Genomic DNA, 9,586 nt, shown 5'->3' with positions numbered 1-9,586 from the left:
TGAGGAGGTGGGGTAATGTAATCTCATCTCATCTCATTATCTGTAGCTGCTTTATCCTGTTCTACAGGGTCGCAGGCAAGCTGGAGCCTATCCCAGCTGACTACGGGCGAAAGGCGGGGTACACCCTGGACAAGTCGCCAGGTCATCACAGGGCTGACACATAGACACAGACAACCATTCACACTCACATTCACACCTACGCTCAATTTAGAGTCACCAGTTAACCTAACCTGCATGTCTTTGGACTGTGGGGGAAACCGGAGCACCCGGAGGAAACCCACGGGGAGAACATACAAACTCCGCACAGAAAGGCCCTCGTCGGCCACGGGGCTAGAACCCAGACCTTCTTGCTGTGAGGCGACAGCGCTAACCACTACACCACCGTGCCGCCCATGGGTAATGTAATTATTAACAGAATTTCTCAGTGATTTGAGTCCCGTCTGAATGCACAAAAAGTCATTTTTACAGAGTGTGTGCTTCTGTGTCAGATTCCAGCACCTTTTACCTTCTGTAAAATGAGTAGATGTGTGTAGAGACACATGTGTAAATATTCTGTTATATCCTGTAGAAAAGGAGATGTTCATGTTTTTTTTTTTCCTCAATACAGAAGCGCTTCAGGAGGCATATGGGTAGTGTATAGGGTCTGAGCCACTTCTTCAGTTATGTTTAATGCACTCCCTGTATATCTTTTTCAGACAGTTACATTTTATCCAGACAGAGGAATATTGCACACAAGCCTCTTGATACTAGGGTGTTCCGGACATAATGCTTACGTACCATTTGTTCAAACTGTTTTTGAAAGCAACCATTGCCCCAAACTGAAATTAGGCACAAAGATTCATCCCTTGTCCAGTTGCCCCATGTTTGCTAGTTACACATTACGCACATTTTTTGGGTGTGATGGCAGTGCATAAATTATGCAACCAGTCCCATTTCTGTCATTTATACTGAGATTTCTTATCCTGTGTGAATCACCCATAAATATTACAGAGGTTCTGTGGTAAAATTACCGTACATTACCCCACCTCCCCATGTAAAACTATCCAACCATCCATCATTATCTGTACAGGGTCGCAGGCAAGCTGGAGCCTATCCCAGCTGACTACGGGCGAAAGGCGGGGTACACCCTGGACAAGTCGCCAGGTCATCACAGGGCTGACACATAGAGACAAACAACCATTCACACTCACATTCACACCTACGGTCAATTTAGAGCCACCAATTAGCCTAACCTGCACGTCTTTGGACTGTCGGGGAAACCGGAGCACCCGGAGGAAACCCACACAGACACGGGGAGAACATGCAAACTCTGCACAGAAAGGCCTCTGTTGGCCACTGGGCTCGAACCCAGAACCTTCTTGCTGTGAAGTGACAGTGCTAACCACTACACCACCATGCCACCCCATATAAAACTAATCCCATCCAAATAGGGCTAAAGATCACCTGAGTAAACACAAAATACAGTTTTTAAATGATCATTTTATTTATTGAAGGACAAAAGTTGTTCAAAACCAACTGGCCCTGTGTTAAAAAAAGTAATTGCCCCCTTAGTACCTTCACAACGAGTGATCCAAATTCATTTATAACTGGGTTTAATTAAATTAAACAGACCTAGGCTTGATTACTGCCCGTTCTGTTGAATCTAAACATAATTAATATAGAACCTTTCCAACAATATATAGCATCACTATACTATGATCTAAAGAAGATCCAAAACCGATGGAAAAGTTATTGATATATATCAGTCTGGAAAGGGTTGCAAAGCCAATTCTAAGGTTCTTAGACTCCAGTGAACCATTATCTGCAAATGGAAAAAAAAAAAACCTAGAACAGCGGTGAATCTTCCCACAAGTGGCCAGCCTACCAAATTTCCTCTAAAAGTGCATCAGCCAGGAAATTACAAAGGAATAAACATCTAAAGTACTGCAGGCTTCTCTCACCTTAGATTAGAGCAGTGTTCATGCTTCCACCTTTAGAAAGAGACTGGGCAAACATAGCATCCATGGGAGAGTTGAAAAGTAAAGGTCAAAACCACTGCTAATCCAGAGAAATGTAAAATCTCTTCTCACATTAAAAAAAAAACAACTTGACTCCTAAGCCTGATTTTCTAAACAAATGAATAAACATTGTTTTTTATTGTAAAATAAAGTTTTAACTGTTTATTTGAAATGTATTTAACAATGGGGCGGCACAGTGGTGTAGTGGTTAGCACTGTCGCTTCACAGCAAGAAGGTTCTGGGTTTGAGCCCAGTGGCTGATGAGGGCCTTTCTGTGTGGAGTTTGCATGTTCTCCCCGTGTTTGTGTGGGTTTCCTCCGGGTGCTCTGGTTTCGCCCACAGTCCAAAGACATGCAGGTTAGGCTAATTGGTGGCTCTAAATTGTCCATGAATGTGAGTGTGAATGGTTGAGAGAAGAAAACCTCTATAATAATCCAGTAGAAGGCAACAGGAGGCCACTACTGTAATGTTCCCTAGACAATTTGATGTCTGAAGCCATCAGACTGGCCACATCACTGTAGTGATATGCCATAATGGATGGATTTAACAATGGATTTATTGCATGCATTGTTTGCAGTCCCTGATCTTGTTTGTGTTTGGATGTGCCTCTTGTCAGTCACTGTATAGACACTCTACAGGCCACTGCAGACCTTGGGGACTGGAGATTTGTGAACATGGCTGGGAAATCATTAAAATGTTAAACCCACCAAACAATTAGAGACCGAGTCTTGGGGGAGAGAAGACCAGTCTTACCTAATGCACCTTTAAGCTAGCCTTAGCAGTGCCTTAGCAGTGCCAGTATTAACTGGTCAAGAAAACCTGAAAATTGTTTCACACTACACCAGCTAGATGGATGTTTCATTTCAAGATTCAGTTTTCATATTTTTCCTGGGTCCAAAAAAAAGTCAAAACTGATGTTATGTCTGAACTAGCCATCAAGCCCTGAATCTGAAGTCACAGAGATAATTCTACCCAAATCTAATCCATCAGCTCAGACCATGACCATGAAATAATGCAAGCACTTAGAGATCAACCAGTCACAGTGGAGTGCCCCTTAGATAATATATTTGTTCCCTCCAATCTCTGCAATGCCCTCATGACCTGAGCACATAATTCTCTGGCTACTGGGCAGACAGGGCTCACCAAAGCCGACCAGCTGCTTGCCACTAATAATAATCATATATATTTCACACAGTGGGGCGGCACGGTGGTGTAGTGGTTAGCGCTGTTGCCTCACAGCAAGAAGGTCCGGGTTCTAGCCCCGTGACCGATGAGGGCCTTTCTGTGCGGAGTTTGCATGTTGTCTGCGTGGGTTTCCTCCGGGTGCTCCAGTTTCCCCCACAGTCCAAAGACATGCAGGTTAGGTTAACTGGTGACTCTAAATTGACCGTAGGTGTGAATGTGAGTGTGAATGGTTGTCTGTGTCTATGTGTCAGCCCTGTGATGACCTGGCGACTTGTCCAGGGTGTACCCCGCCTTTCGCCCGTAGTCAGCTGGGATAGGCTCCAGCTTGCCTGCGACCCTGTAGAAGGATAAAGCGGCTAGAGATGATGAGATGAGATGAGAACATAAATTTCATATCTTCCTGCCACCATGTAATGTTCTTTATATTAAATGGACACATCCACAAAAAATACACAAGTTAATCAAAATAATTTAAATTTTGACCTGGTTCACCATTTTGACAACGCGCATCTGGTCAGCAGGAAAACACTGGGAGTAACATCATCGGAGGGAAATATCGGGAATTATTATACATACAGGAAACTTTTTCCATGGAATAAAAACATGTACTCTATTCTCTTATAGCAGGTTTATTGATGGCATGCAATGTTGTTAGCATATCGCTTATCCTCCATGTATTACGCCACTCTCCCCAATGGAGAATGAGCGTGCAATATTTTTACAATATTACACGTTGTCAAGACAACATGATGTCACACATCAGAGCTCATGCGAAGATCCAATGACAAAACTTTTCTGCTGCGGCTGCACACAATCATTTCTTTGTTCACCAGGAAAGGGAGAAGACGGGGTTAATTCAGTGCTCGGTTTAAGCACTAAATAAATAAACTGAAGCTGAAGATGTGCTGAACACCTGAAAGGCTACCAAAACTTCATTATATATATTCTTCACACTTATTTACAGGGGAAAAACATACCAATGGACATCGAAAAAATGGAAAAGAGATACATGTCAGAGACATAAAACTTCCGCGCTAGCGAGTGACTGACAGTTTGTAAACAAACATGGCCACGAGGTTTGCTTCGTTAAAAGTGGAAGATTTTGAAAGAATTCTGGCTGCCAGGTCACTCCGTTGTGTGTAGTTATCGATGTTGATTTTCAAAGTAACTTGGTAAATTACACACATAATAATAATAATAATAATAATAATAATAATAATCGGCTTGACTGAGCTAGCATTGGCCTTTGCTAACAGTATACCGCCTGGACGCGAACTGGAATACTGTGCTAACAGCACTGAGTCGCGGGTAAGCTAGTGTTGGCCTTCGAGGATGCTGATATGAAGAGGGTGTATGCATAATAATAATAATAATAATAATAATAATAATATTATTGGCTGGCTTTTTTATTGTGGTCTCTCAGATATACGGTAGTCTATTCAGCTAGCAGGATATTGAACTCGTCTTTGACTCATTCAGTATCATGCTAGCTGAATGGAATATATCTGATAGACCACTCAAAGCCAGCCAGTATTATTTAAATAGGTCACTCAGATCCGTGATTTATGTCGTATGAAAAATGCAAGTTTTGCAAATCCGATAAATAAAAACTTTATACAAAACATCTGACAAAATAATTTCTGCTTAAAATGTAAACAAACCAGTGAAATGAAAGGAGCAATTTATGAAAAATGCCATAATAATAATTCTTGAAAAAAAGGATATGTTTTTACCATCAAATACTTTTATTCCATATTTTGTAGCTTGTTTTGTATTTGAGTAGAGTTTTTATTTCATTCTTGGTTGGTTCAGCAACATGCGCCGACATTTTGTTTTTCTCTACTCACGGTAGTAGAGTAGCCAATCAGAGCGCGCGACTGCTCATATCCAATGAAATATATATAAGTGCCTAGGACTCTTCCAGCTGGCAATCTATTACCACTCCCCATTCCTCCATGGCAGTAGTGTCCAATCATATCCACAAAGGGCTGGTGTGGCTGCAGGTTTTTGTTCCAATCCAACAGGAACCACAACTGATTCCACCTTTGGCATTCAATCGTCTCTCAAACGTCACTCCTGTTTGTTTCGAATGAAAACCTGAAGCCAAAAAGATTGGACAGCCTTCTCAACAATCACATTTCTCCATGGATCTTCAATCGTATCCACAAAGGGCCAGTGTGGCTGCAGACATTCATTTCAAACGAGCAGGAGCCACACCTGATTCCACTCGTTTAATCAGTTCAACTTGGTCTCCAATCAACTATCAAGTGTGTCTCCAATTTGGCTGGAGTAACAGCATGCAGCCGCATTGGCTTTTTGATGGATAAAATTGAAGACCCATGCCAAAGATTTTATTATGGAGCTGTCTTTCTCCCAAGGCATGATAACTGTGGTTGTAGGCCAATTTACTGAATCCTTAAAACCGAATCCTTAATACCGATTCCTTTCTCTGCCTTACAACAGCTTTTGAAACCTCTGCAGCGATGCCATACTTTTGAAAACACACAAATGTCTCCTTGTAAATTGATAATGTGCATCCATTTTCTGTCAGACTCTGTCTGTGTGTACCTGTCTATTTGCTTTCTTCAGTTGATCAGTTTTACCTTGCAACCATCGCCTCTGGTTTGTTCGTTAGAGATACATTTATAAAATTTCAAATGTATACTTTGAACTTAGATGTTTCTGTAAAGCTGCTTTATGACAATGTCTGTTATTAAAAGCTCTATACAAATAAAATTGAACTGAACTAGGCTCATGAGTGTAACTGCAAGCTAGTTTTTAATATAAAAAATAAACACGGTTATGCAACGATGGAGTTGTTTTCATATATCATATCCCTTGACCTGCAAATCCTTTGTTATGCAATTTGTTTCCTTACTTTCATTTCATAGCACTCATGGGGAGAGTATTTTTTTTTTTATTGTACAGAAAGTGTTTGAGGCCCTCTTTTATGCAGGTGACACTATTGGCACAAAGAACAGGGTACTTTTATTGTGCATGACCCAGAATGAGAAATAGGGGTTTGTTGAGAGATCCGCCCCTGGTGGCCATTATGGAAAGAAGCAAAGACACCGAGTGCATTTTATGCCACTGATGAATGGGATGTTAACTAGGATAGCTGAAAAATACATACAGCATAGTTCACCCACAGGGGACGCTTTTGCCTAAAGAGGCCCGAAACGAAATAGAGGAGAAGGAAATGAAAGAGAGAAGAGAGATGGAGGAGGAACAGAAGGAGTGAGAGGGAGGGGTTCCAGAGAACATTGTTGATGATGCTGTTAAGAGCTTCTCGCTTCATAAATTACACACAGGAACAGCACATCTCATTGATCCGGTGATGAACAGTCACTGCCTAAGCTTGCTGCTGGAGAAATTAACTTTATCTGTGCCCGACAGCTTGTGCTTTTTTTTTTCCCCAGGCCTGTTTTTCTTTCAGAAACCTTTGAGTAGCCTTCGTGCTAATTTAATGGTCAGTGAAGCTGAGAATGAGAGGGAAATCTTAAACTGAGAATGAGAAGGGAACCTTAATCCTTTGTCTACAGCTCCAGGATGCAGTACAAGCGCACTATATGTGTATTATGTTGTAGATTTTAAATCCAGTGCAGGTCCACAGAGCTTAGTTACATAAAGTGAATACACACTGAGTCAGGATCTTACAGGAAGTGTATTAGTTACATGATCTGAGTTTGCCTTTCTCCGAGAACACGCTGGTGCTTCGTCAAAGTGCCATCCCTAGAGACACTGGGGTTCTGCCACCCTGCAGTTTCTGTGCTCGTTGCAGCTCTGCTTCTGTTTGAGGAGACGCATCAAGGTGATCATACAGCAGCATGCTTTGGGATGAATGATTGCAAATCGAATTTCTTCCCTACTTTAAATGGACACTTATTGACAGCCCATGCCATCTTGTCCCATGAGAGTACACTTTGATTTGGATCAATAATATCATCCAAGGTCTAAAAATAAATAAATAAATAAATAAATAAAGTGCAGCAATACATTGACATACAGAATTTATGCCCTAGAATGAAACCTTTTCTGCTTCCTCTGTGAATAGCATATGAATGTAATTCATGTTGCTTTGGACCTGGCAGTAATTGGATTTCAGTGCTGTCATGCCAAAAAACAAACGAGCATTTTATAATCATTTAGAAAACACAGAAGAAAAGAAAAATCTACAGTACTGATTGAACAATACTGTCTATCAATCAATAACCGTCGGATAAATCAGTCGACATGAGAATCGCGCATCACTGAGACTGCTTGAGGAGACTGATATTTGAGTCTCTGTCCTTGAACTGTTTCACAACACCAAAAGATCCTGATGCATAAACGGTCTCATGTTCAAACTGACCGCCAAATAAAATGAACACATCCATCTTTATAACTCACCCTATCACTTAACCTGAACTGTAAACATGCCAGGGTTTGATATCCTACACATGGATATAGTAACTGATCATGAAAGCCAATCACAGACTCTGTTTCCACACTACACAACTTTCCTCATTGAAGCCAGCTTTCTATGGCACCCCCTAATGGTTATGATGGGGACAACTTTTTTGGGGTTACTTTTGTGTTCGCAATACTTTTGCTTTACCGAGCAATAATGATCAGGGTTAGGTTTAGGGTTCAGGTTAAGGGTAAAGTATTATGAGGGAACATGGAAGTAGCATGAATAAATTCCTTATCCATGACCTTTAGGGGGCTCTGAATATGTGGAAATGATCCTGCACTTGACACTTTACTGATTCACCAAAGATTTATGCATATCTTTATATACCGTACCACTATTCACTGCCAGAATGTTTATACCATACTGTACAGTTCAAAATACAATTTGAATTTTATTACCTCTGCCAATTTTGTGAGAGGAGGTTATGTGTTCGCCTCCGTTTGTTTGTTTGTCTGTTCTCAACGTAACTCAAAAAGTAGTGAACGGATTTTGATTAAATTTAGAGTAAAGGTGGGCAATGGGCCAAGTAACAGTTGATTAGATTTTGATGCAAATCCAGATATGTATGTGGCTCCAGGACTTTTTTGACTGTTCCCAATGTAATTCAAAAAGTAGTGAAAGGATTTTGATGAAATTTGGTGGAAAGGTGGGCCATGAGCCAAGGAACATTTAATTAGATTTTGATGCAAATCCGGATATGTATGTGGATCCAGGATTTTTTTTTCTGTTCCCAACATTACTCAAAAAGTAGTGAACGGATTTTGATGAAATTTGGTGGAAAGGTTGGCCATGAGCCCCGGAACATTTAATTAGATTTTGATGCAAATCCGGATATGCATGTGGAGCCACGATCCAGATATATATGTGGATCCAGGATTTTTTTGTCTGTTCCCAACATTACTCAAAAAGTAGTGAACGGATTTTGACGAAATTTGGTGGAAAGGTGAGCCATGAGCCCCGGAACATTTCATTAGATTTTGATGCAAATCTGGATATGTATGTGGATCCACAGTCTGGCTATGTATGTGGATCCAGGATTTTTTTTGTCTGTTCCCAACGTTACTCAAAAGGTAGTGAACAGATTTTGATGAAATTTGGTGTACAACTTTAGTATTATCCTCAGTTCAAGTGATTAGATTTTGATGTTGATAATACATGGCTTGGCAGAGGTATACACTGTACTGAGTGCTCTTCTAGTTCATTTATTTATTCATTTATTATGCACACCTTGCCTCTACTCATTCTTATTTAACTGGTTGCTTTGTTGTTGGGGCTATGCAACCCACATCCTTTTTTCCCCTGTATAAACCATAATGTGAGAATAAATCTAAATCAATCTAAAGTACATTTTTTCTTTCATGAAAAAAGATCTACAACCCCAAAACAGAAAAAAAAAAGTTGAGATGGTATGGAAAATGCAAATTTAAAAAAGAAAGCAGTGAATTCTAAATTTAACATCAGCATACTTTATATTATTAAAACATTTCACAAATATGCAAGAGCATAGGGTTAATTATAGGTCAACAATAAGTGTATATTTAAAAACAAACAAACAAACCCACCACAACCACCACCACCAACAAAAACCATTATCTCACTAAAAATGATTTGTGTGAAAGATAAAGGGGCTTATCTGTTTCTTCCAGATTGAGAGAATATGTAAAGCGCCCATGTGGCTCATAGCATCACATGATTTGTCTTGATAATCTTTGGTATCCATGTTTTTGTTCATTTTGTACAACACGAACTGGATGATGAATTTAGCATGAGGGTTAGCTGGAGTATTGGAGAAAGCGTCATCTAACCAAGCACGCCTGACACAGAAGTAAGATTGCATTTAGCTATGGTGTGAAAAGCCATTAGAGTGGCACAGAGCAGACAGCTTTATTTAATCCACAACCTGCCAGCTCCCTCCATTCTCAGACTGGCACAGTAGGTGACTGCGCCTTCA

Source organism: Neoarius graeffei, chromosome 16, assembly GCF_027579695.1.
Source record: "Neoarius graeffei isolate fNeoGra1 chromosome 16, fNeoGra1.pri, whole genome shotgun sequence".
Classification (NCBI taxonomy): domain Eukaryota; kingdom Metazoa; phylum Chordata; class Actinopteri; order Siluriformes; family Ariidae; genus Neoarius; species Neoarius graeffei.
This window is presented reverse-complemented; position numbering follows the sequence as displayed.